An 11,453-nucleotide genomic window follows, 5' to 3' on the forward strand; every position below is an offset into this window, starting at 1 on the left:
TAGCCTATTTTTTGTCACTGTGTGTTCTTTTCATGATGGTTGTCACTAAGACTTTTCTGGATGCAGTGCACTTATAGGATATCCGTCTTGAGGTCCATGGGGGTATGTGTGGACGACAGGTTCCTCATCCTTCTGCAGTCTCTTGTTCACCTTTTCCGACAGGTGGACAGACTTCTGTCTTTTCAAACACTGGAGTGGCAGCCCAGGTAGAAGTTAGCAGCATGGCGGTCTCTCCCTAAGTTTCAGCACACGGAGGCCACCTATTTGACCTTTGCTGTTGCTCCCTGGTCTAGAGAGATGGGGAAGGGTTTGTTGAAACCATTATTCTTTTGGATAAGGCTTGCAACAGACTGCCAGACTGCATCCTGAGCACTTTCCTGCGTGTCATAATTCACTTTTTATGCACATGAGTGAAGAAAGTCACAATCTTAGGTTTTCAATAAAATAAAGGAAAAATAAATAATAGATTGGTGCTTTCCTCCTTAAAGTAATGAACACAAAATGTCTGTCTGCTGATACAGGAGTGTTCAAAATTTTTTTGAGGATTTAGCATTCCTGTGAATCATTAAGAGGGTCAACCAACTTCTGGCACCTGTCAACTGTTATTCCAGCCCAGGATGCTTCGACTACATCTCACAATTTTTTGGCATTTGTTAGCTTTGCCTCAGAAACGGCATTTTTGATGTCACCCCACAAGTGTTCTATCAGAATAAGGTCCGGGGATTGGGCTGGCCACTCCATAACCTCAATTTTGTTGGACTGGAACCAAGATTTTGCTCGTTTACTTGTCGTTGTCTTGTTAAAACACCCATTTCAAGGTCATATCCTTTTTAGCGTAAGGCAATATGACCTCTTCAAGTATTTTAATATATGTAAACTGGTCCATGATCCCTGGTATGCGGTAAATAAGTCCGGCACCATAGTAAGACAAACATACTCATATCATGATGCTTGCACCACCATGCTTCACTGTCTTCAGAGTGTACTGTGGCTTGAATGCAGAGTTTGGGGGTCATCTAATGAACTGTCTGCAGCCCTTGGGCCGAAAAAGAGCAATTTTACTTTCATCAGTCCACAAAATGTTTCTCCATTTCTCTTTAGGCCAGTTGATGTGTTCTTTGGCAAATTGTATTCGCTTCAGAACATGTCTTTTTTTTAACAGTGGGACTTTGGGGGGCTTCTTGCTAAGAGTTTAGCTTCACGCAGGCATCTTCTAACTGTCACAGTACTCACAGGTAACTTGAGACTGTCTTTGATCATCCTGGAGCTGATCATTGGCTGAGCCTTTGCCATTCTGGCTATTCTTCGATCCATTCGAATGGTAGTCTTCTGTTTTCTTCCATGTCTCTCTGGTTTTGCTTTCCATTTTAACCCCTTTCTGGCCCAGGGCATACTAATAGGTATCTGTGCCCTGGGCCTTATGGGCCAGATACGTATTAGTACACCCTGGCGATTTCGCCCGCACACAACAGCTGACACCCGGAGCTATGTGCTGGGAGCGGTCCCGCACCACTCCCTGCACATTAACCTCCGAAATGTGATCGAAATCGATCGCAGCATTCCGCGATACTTACCTTCTCTGCCGGAGTCCCGCGGCGTCGGAGTCCGGTCCCGGATGTTGTCATGGTGACCCGATGTCGTCATGACAACATCCGGGTCACCAGGAGGCAGGAAGTTACTTTGGTCATGTGCAGTGCAGGTCCAAAGTAACTTCTCCCTGTGCAGCGCTGACAGGCTGCATAGCACAGGGATGGTGCTGTAAAGTGAAAAAAAAAAAAAAATTGGAAAAATATAAAAAAAAAAATGAAAAAAAAATAAAAAAAAAAAAATATATTGTACCCATAAATAAATAATCATATGGAAAAAAAATAATAAACCAATAAAAGTACACAGATTTGGTATCACCGCATCCAGAACGACCTGACCTATAAAACTGTCCTGCTAGTTAACCCCTTTAGTGAATACGGTATAAAAAAATAACAAAAAAAAACGAAACCTAAAACGATGCTTTATCATCATACCACCAAACAAAAAATTGAATAAAAAGACGAATGTAAATAAAAATGGTACCGCTGAAAACGTCATCTTGTCCCGCAAAAAACAAGCCGCCATACAGCTCCAACAGCCGAAAAATAAAAAAGTTATAGCTCTCAGAATAAAGCGATGCAAAAACAATTATTTTTTCTATAAAATAGTTTTTATTGTGTAAAAGCTCCAAAACATAAAAAAAACAATATAAATGTGGTACCACTGTAAACGTACTGACCCGAAGAATAAAGCTGCCTTATCAATTCTACCACACGCAGAACGGCTTAAAAAAAAACCCAAAAAAACATTTCCTGAATTGTTGGTTTTTGTTTATTCTGCCTTCCAAAAATCAGAATAGAAAGCGATCAAAAAATGTCACGTGCCCGAAAATCATACCAATGAAAACGTAATCTTGTCCCGCAAAAAACAAGCCATCACATGACTCTGTAGGCCGAAAAAAGGAAAAATTAGCTCTCAAAATATGGCGATGCAAAAACTAGTCTTTGCAAAAAAGAGGTTTTTTTTAGTGTGTGACAGCTGTCAATCATAAAAACCCAATATGAATCTACAGGGTGGGCCATTTATATGGATACACCTCTTAAGCCCCGCGGGTGGTTTGCACGTTAATGACCGGGCCAATTTTTACAATTCTGACCACTGTCACTTTATGAGGTAATTACTCTGGAACGCTTCAACGGATCCCCCTGATTCTGAGATTGTTTTTTCGTGACATATTGTACTTCATGATTGTGGAAAAATTTCTTCGATATCACTTGCGTTTATTTGTGAAAAAAATGGAAATTTGGCGAAAATTTTGAAAATTTTGCAATTTTCAAAATTTGAATTTTTAAGCTAACAAATTGAGCCGACAATTTGTTAGCGGATATCATGTTACATTTGGAGAGTCCCTGTGTGCCCAAACATTGGAGCTCCCCCACAAGTGACCCCATTTTGGAAACTAGACCCCCCAAGGCACCTATCTAGATTCATAGTGAGCACTTGGAACCCCAGGTGCTTCACAAATTGATTCATAAAAATGAAAAAGTGTTTTTTTTTTCACTTTTTCATTTTTACGAATCAATTTGTGAAGCACCTGGGGGTTCCAAGTGCTCACTATGCATCTAGATAGGTGCCTTGGGGGGTCTAGTTTCCAAAATGGGGTCACTTGTGGGGGAGCTCCAATGTTTGGGCACACAGGGGCTCTCCAAACGCAACATGGCGTCCGCTAACAATTTGAGCCGATTTTCCATTCAATTTGTTAGCGGACACCATGTCGCGTTTGGAGAGCCCGTGATATGCCTAAACAGTGGAGCTCCCCCACAAGTGTCCCCATTTTGGAAACTATACCCCTCAAGGATTTTATTAAGGTGTATAGTGAACATTTTGAACCCAGAGGTACGGCACAGAATTTGTTTACATTAGGTCATCATATTGAATAAGTTGTCATTATTCTTGAGCGCAAGTGCTCGCTACTTGAGTTTGCATCGGGTACTCAGGTATGCACCATGTACAGCGTGTGCTCGAGTGACATGCTCGAGTCCCTGCTCCGCATGTTTCACGGTTATTAGACACCCAAAAAAAAACATGCGGGGATCGCTCGTGCATGGCAGGCAATCCCCGTAAAGTTTTTTGGCCGCGAAGCATATGGGGCAGAGACTCGAGCATGTCACTCAAATACCCACGATACTCAATGCATACCAGAGCACCCGATGCAAACTCAAGTAGCGAGCACTTGCTCTCAACACTAGTCGCCATATCGTCATCTTTTTTTCTTACTTTTGAAAAAAATCCCAACCCCAGCCCTAACCCTAGCACAACCCTAGCCCTAGCACAACCCTAGCCCTAGCACAACCCTAGCCCCAGCACAACCCTAGCCCCAGCACAACCCTAGCCCCAACCCCAGCCCTAACCCTAGCCCAATCCTAACACAAGAGTTTATTTTTGACGCCGTTCCTTGTGCGGTATAAGTGATTAGACGACTTTATTCTTCGGGTCGGCGTGATTACAGCAATGCCAGAATCATATGGGGTTTTTATGACTGACAGCTGTCACACACTAAAAGATGCATTTTTTTTAAAATCTAGTTTTTGCATCGCCATATTTTGAGAGCTATAATTTTTCCAGATTTTGGCAGTCATGTGACGGCTCGTTTTTTGCGGGATGACTTGACGTTGTTATTGGTGCCATTTTCAGGCACGTGACATTTTTTGATCGCTTTCTATTCCGATTTTTGGGAGGCAGAATAAACAAAAACCAACAATTCAGGAATTGTTTTTTTTTTTTATTATTATTCTGTTCCGCGTGTGGTAAAATTGATGAGGTAGCTTTATTCTTCGGGTCACTACGTTTACAGCGGTACCACATTTGTATCATTTTTCTATGTTTTGGCGCTTATACACAATAAAAGTTATTTTATAGAAAAAAATATTTTTTAGCATCGCTTTATTCTGAGAGCTATAACCTTTTTATTTTTCGGCTGATGGAGCTGTATGGCAGCTTGTTTTTTGCGGGACGAGATGACGTTTTCAGCGGTATCATTTTTATTTATATGCGTCTTTTTGATCGCGTGTTATTCCACTTTTTGTTTGGCGGTATGGTGATAAAGCATTGTTTTTTGCTTCGTTTTTTTTTTTTTTTTTTTACCGTGTTCACTGAAGGGGTTAACTAGTGGGACAGTTTTATAGGTCAGGTTGTTCCGGACGCGGCGATACCAAATATGTGTACTTTTATTGTTTTTTTTTTGTTTGTTTTTTTATAATAATATTTATTGATGGGTACATTATATTTTTATTTTTGGTGTATTATTTTTTTTTATTTTTTTATAATATTTTTGCACATTTTTTTTTTTTTTTCCACTTTCACACAGTTTATACACTTTATTACTTTGTCCCACTCTGGGACTTTCACTTTTTTTTTTCTGATCGCCTGCATGGCACAGGAATGAAGCACCATCCCTATGCCATGAAGGCTGTCAGAAGTGCACAGTGTGAAGATTGCTTGGAGATGCACTGCGCATGCCCAAGCAATCTTCCTGCTCTCTGGTGACCCGGATGTTGTCATGACGACATCGGGTCGTCATGGCAACACCCGGGAAGCCTTTGCAGACTGCGCTGGAAGCCGGAAGAGGAGGTGAGTATCGCCGATCATGTCCCCTTGCCCCCGCAATGCCGCGATCGACTTCGATCGCAGCATCGCGGGGGTTAATGTGCTGGGAGCGGTGCAGGACCGCTCCCTGCACATAGTACCGGGTGTCAGCTGTGACAATCAGCTGACACCCGGCGGCGATCGCGCCCGCACAGCCTGTGTGCGCGCGCGATCGCCATGACGTACTAATACGGGTCTGGCTCTTAAGTCCCAGGGCACAGACGCGTATTAGTACGTCAGATGTTATTAAGGGGTTAAATAAAGGGCCACCTGATTCACACATGTTTCTTCACAGAATGATTGACCTCACTAATTGAACTCCACACTGCTATTATTTTGAACACACCCCCCTTTCAAATAATTATTCACATATACAGACTGAAAAACATGCAGATCATGAATGCGGAGTCTGTTGGTTTTCTTAGAATCTACTGCACCAACTGGTAAATTGTTTGATATGTGGTAATATAATTTATACCTAAAACAATGATTAATCTTGTTAGTCATATTGGACTGCTATTGACGCGCCCCCTGGGCCATGTTTGGGGAATACCCGGAGCCGGATCCGTTGGGGGTGGTAGTCCTCGTGGCGGTGACCCGGTCCGTGCCCAGGGTGTCAAACTAAGTGGCGGAATTTAGTGGAAGTTGTTATAATGTTCGACTACGCCACCCGTTGAATGCGGTTACGGAACCGCCGCTGCAGGGCAGACCGCTGAGGCCGGTGGTACGGTTGTGCAGCGTGGATAGTATAACCCCCAACGGGAGGGGTATGGCCTCAGGGCAGCGGACGTGGATGATGGGGATAGTAGAATTGCATGCAGGCACCAGGAACCACTCAGAGACGGTGCGGTGTAGTTCAGGGTCTTTACTGGTGACAAAGATAGACCCTCCCGGGAGTACTGGCTAGCGATCGGGGCCTGGTCAGTCCGTGAGCAGATAGGATCTCCCCTGGCCAGGCGGAGTTGTAGGCCTCCCCACTAATTGTACTCTTCCTGGCTACCTTGCTAGAAGCGGGTAAAAGTAGCCCACGTCCCTGAGTGTACCGTGTGGTGCTCACCCGTATGGCCGGTGACTCGGGGCCTTCTGGTAGCCTCCGCTCCACGACAGCGGTGCTGGTCCCTTGCGTGTGACCGTGCCTTCGGGTTTCTTGGCCAGAGGACCTGAAATCCCCTGCCGGTCGGTTTCTGCTGCTGGGTATGGAACAGTCCCCACAGCCTCGGACTCCGTGTCCGGTGAGATCTCTTCAGCCAAGGCGAGCTATCTAGCTTCCAGCCTCTGGCACTCACTCCTGCTCCTACAGAGCTCCTGTTGTCACTTTCCCTGCAACTGCTCCACTCCAGACCAGACTGTGTCTCTGTCTCTGTCTGTGTTCTTTTCTAACCCCACCTCAGCCCCAGTTTATATAGGGGAAGTTCTTCCCCTCCCAGGACTGGGCAGGAGGTGTGGCATGCTTAGGATTCCTGACCAGGAGACCTCCCACCTGCTCACAGACGTAATATTGCTATTACTGTGGTAACCAGACCCCTGGGGTTCCACATTCCCCCCTAGTAAAATTTAGTACTCCGGGACTAAACATATTTTTTTTTTTTTTGAAAACATAACAGGGTATAAACAGGAACAATACAATAAGGAAAAACATGTTAAAGTGGTCACGGCGTGTCCGCAACCGGGTGCAATTTTTGAAACAAAAAGGGTGTCCATTTCACCAAAGAACAGGGAGCCGTAACCAGGTAGGGGTCTGTCCTGCCCCGAGTCTTTAACAGTCTATAGTCCGTTCCTGGGTTACGCTCCAAACATATATACAACAGAGTTCCGGTTAATCCACAAAAACACCTATAAAATAACTGGAAAAACATAATTATTTACAAGCAACAGTAAACAGGTAAATATTAATAAAACAGTCTAAACACTTTAGATCCTCCAACGTACGGGCAACTGGCCTCTAGTGGCCCTAGTAGACCTACGGAGCTTACTGACCGGTCCTGAGCTACAGGGTGTAGGAGCTGTTAAAGGTAAGCTGGGCAGCTGTCTACGGACTCTTTGGCTCACTAGGGGCACGGCAGGCTCACTATAAGCAGAGGGTCGATTCTCCTGGTCTGCTTGTGTGGGGTCTTCTGCCTCCTGGACCGGCTGCTCTTCCAGCTCTACCTGTTTTTCCGTAGGCACTTGGGATGCTGGCTGGAGGAAGGTGAGGACGGGTACCACAACAGCGCCATTTACCTGTGTCCAAGACCGAGGGAAGTCTCCGAGTACAGTACTGACCATCTCTTCCCTTTCCTCTGCGGGTCGAGGGTTTTCGTGATCTTCTTCAGGGTTTCGCAGCTGCTCGGGACACTTCTTCAGGTGATCTCGGGAGACAATGGCTGTGGTTTCTCCTCCATCCTTACTGATTGTGCAGACTTTCGGGTTTTCATGGCTTGATGGCAGTACGGTGTACGGGTCCTTCTCCCACTGGTCGTCCAACTTGTGGAGCCGTCTTTTCCTCTTCAAGACCTGCTCTCCAGGTACCAGGGGAACAGCGGGAGCATGCTGGTTGTAAGTCTTCTCCTGTCTTTCTCTTGCTTGACAGAGACTTCGCTCAACGCTCTCCTGTACCTTCCGGTACTGCTGCTGCCTCTCTGTGTCCCAGTCTGCTTCTGGTGAAGTGTCCTCGGGTGTCAGGACTCCCATATCCAGATCAACAGGCAGCTTACCAGGTCTTGCTCTCATTAGGTAAGCCGGGGTACAGTTGGTAGAACCTACAGGGATGTGGTTGTATAGGTCCACCAGATCAGGCAGTTTCTCAGGCCACAGACTGCGTTCTTCCAGGGGCAATGTTTTCAGAAGGTCTATCACCACCTGGTTCATCTTCTCGCAGAGTCCATTGGTTTGCGGATGATAGGGTGTTGTTCTTATCTTCCGGCAGCCATACAGAGTGCAGAACTCCTGGAAGACTTTCGCTTCAAAGGCAGGTCCTTGGTCCGTCAGCACCTGCTCTGGGTATCCGTGTGGACGGCAGAAGTGCTGCTGGAAGGCTCTAGCTGCTGTTTGAGCCGTTAAGTCCTTGACGGGGACTACAACCAAGAACCGGGAGTAGTGATCCACGATGGTTAACGCATAGACGTAGCCACTTCTGCTGGGGGTCAGTTTTACATGGTCCAAGGCTACCAGTTCCAACGGCTGCCTGGTGACGATGGACTGCAGGGGAGTCTTCTGGCTGGCACGGTCCTTCCTTCTTAGGTTGCATGGGCCACAGTCTCTGCACCACCTCTCGATGGTTCCTCTCATGCCTACCCAGTGGAACCGCCCGCGCAGCAGGAACTCCAGCTTCTTCCATCCGAAGTGCCCAGCTCCGTCGTGGTATGCCTCCAGTACCATTGCCGCGTCTCTTCTTGGCACCACTACTTGCCAGACCAGTTCATGCGTCCGGGAGTTAACCATTCTGCGGCATAACTTCCCCTTGTAAAGGAACAGTCGACTCTTCTCAGCCCACAGTTGCTTGGTCTCCTCCGGAGCGTCTGGGTCAAGGCGGGCATCTGGCTGAGTCAGCATCTCCTTCACCAGTCGGACGGCGGGGTCACTGTCTTGCGTTTCTGCCCAGTTGTAATGAGGTAAGGGGTTGAACGTAGCGGATTGCTTACCCCTTACACGGTGGGAATACTGGGTAGTCCCATGACGGTGAAACGCGGGGAGTTCAACTTCTTCCAGTTCCCCTGGATCTTCCCCTACGTCCGGTAGGTTTGGCATTCTGGACAAGGCATCCGCGTTGGTATTGGAGCGTCCTGCCCGGTATTTGATCGTGAACTCATAGTTGGACAGGCGGGCCATCCATCTCTGCTCCAGGGCACCGAGTCTTGCAGTGTCCAGGTGTGTCAACGGGTTGTTATCCGTGTACACGGTGAACCGGGAAGAGGCGAGGTAGTGCTTAAAGCGTTCGGTGACTGCCCACACCACTGCCAGGAACTCTAGCTTGAATGAGCTGTAATTCTCAGGGTTTCTTTCGGTGGGTCGCAGTTTTCGGCTGGCGTAAGCAATTACCCGTTCTCTCCCCTGCTGGATCTGGGACAGTACGGCTCCCAGCCCGATGTCACTTGCGTCGGTGTAGAGGATAAAGGGCTGGCTGTAATCAGGGTACGCCAGGATTTCATCCCCCGTGAGGGCCATCTTCAGCTGGCGGAAGGACTCTTCTTCCAGCTTCTCCCATCTGAAGGGCGGCTTCTGGTTCTTGGCCTTCCTGGACTGGCCTATCAGGAGGTCCTGCATAGGAACTGCCTTTTTGGTGAAACCGGGAATGAATCTTCGGTAGTAGCCTACCAACCCGAGGAACTGCCGCACTTCCTTTACGCTGGAGGGTCTTGGCCATTCCTTAATCGCGGTGATCTTATCAGGGTCGGGGGCCACTCCGTCAGCACTCACCACGTGTCCCAGGTACTGCACTTTTGGTTTTAGCAGGTGACACTTCGACGGTTTCACCTTCAGACCGTAGTTTGCCAGGGCTTCAAACACCTCCGCCAGGTGTTTCAGGTGGTCCTCGTAGGTTTTGGAATAAACTATAACATCGTCCAGGTACAGCAGGACCGTCTCAAAGTTCCGGTGTCCCAGACAGCATTCCATCAATCGTTGGAAGGTTCCTGGTGCGTTGCAGAGTCCAAACGGCATGCAGGTAAACTCGCTAAGTCCCATCGGGGTGGTGAATGCGGTCTTCTCCCGGTCCGCCTCTGCTACAGGAACCTGCCAGTACCCGCTAGTGAGATCCAAAGTGGAGAAGAAGTTAGCAGATTTTAAAGCAGCCAAAGACTCCTCTATCCTTGGTAAGGGGTACGCATCCTTGTGTGTGATACGGTTGATTTTCCGGTAATCTACACACATTCTCATAGTGTTGTCTTTCTTTTTAACCAAGACTAGTGGAGCTGCCCAGGGGCTACAGCTATCCCTGATTACCCCAGCCTCCTTCATGTCTCTAAGCATCCCCTTGGCGTGTTGGTAGTGTGCAGGGGGTACGGGTCGGTATCTCTCCTTTATGGGAGGATGGTCTCCCGTGGGGATGTGGTGTTCTACCCCCTTTACTCGCCCGAAGTCTAGCGGGTGTTTACTAAACACTCTCTCGTACTCTCGAACCACCCGATAGACTCCCTGTTTCTGGTGTGAGGGAGTGGAGTCAGTACCCAAATGCAGTTGCTGACACCAGTCCTCCATTTGTTGCTTAGAGCCGTTACCTTCCTCTGGATGAGATGGAGGCAAGGGTTCCACGGACTGTACAGAATTTTGGTTGATGGTATACAATTTGGCTAGCGTAGCATACCGGGGCAGGTACACTTCCCTCTTCCCGATATTTATTATGCGAACGGGCACCCTCCCATGGCGTACATCAACCACCCCCCGTGCTGTCAAAATGGTGGGCCTACTGTCTGAGTAGACGGGTTCTACCATTGCTTGGTAGTCTCTACCTCTGAGACCAATAGCTGCCCGGCACCAAATCATCATTTCACTTTTCGGGGGCATGGCAATAGGGAAAGGGTCACACATTCTCACGCTACCAATCTCACCACCGGAGAGTTCCACCTGTTGCCGTCGCATCAGTGCCTGGATCTCTTTTTGGAGCACTCGCTGCTGGCCGGAGCTGGCGTTCTTGGCAACCTGCTGTAAAATGAGAATCACCTCTGCAAGACAATTTTCAATCACATTAGTTCCTAGAGTTATCTTTGGGTGACTCTCGCGCTTGTCAATGTCCACAATGATCAGTCCCTGTGCTGCCAGTTCGACTTTACCGATTTTAATGGTCATCTCTTTAAATCCGATCTGTGGCACGGGCTGACCATTGCTGGCGATGATACTCAAGTCGTCGTCTGGGTAGCGGGTTATATCCGAGTCATTCCAGTACTGCTTGAAGAGCACGTACGGGATGGTGGTGACCTGTGACCCGGTGTCAAGTAGGGCACTCATAGGAATGCCATCCAGTACCACAGGCAAGACTGGACGTCCTCCCACGTATTTGTCACGCCAGTTCGATGGGCCTGGTGATCTTATTCCTAGGGGTTGGCCCTCTACCCCAGGTTGTGCCAGTTTTAAAGGACAGTACCTTGCCATATGTCCGGGTTGATTGCAGCGGCGGCAGATGGGTTGTCCGTCCTCGTTGTATCGGTCGCTGGGTCTTCCTCTGGCCGGTGGGGTCCTCCTTGTTCGGCGCCACGGGATATCCTCCGGTCCGGATGCCAGCTGGATCTTCTCTGGAGTAGAAACCTGTAAAGACTGCACAGTTCGGGTTAGCGCGGCAACGCTCTTAGTCAGCTCTTGGACCTGAT

Source organism: Phyllobates terribilis, unplaced genomic scaffold (assembly GCF_046119375.1).
Source record: "Phyllobates terribilis strain yellow unplaced genomic scaffold, ASM4611937v1 Scaffold_5__5_contigs__length_657084704, whole genome shotgun sequence".
NCBI lineage: Eukaryota > Metazoa > Chordata > Amphibia > Anura > Dendrobatidae > Phyllobates > Phyllobates terribilis.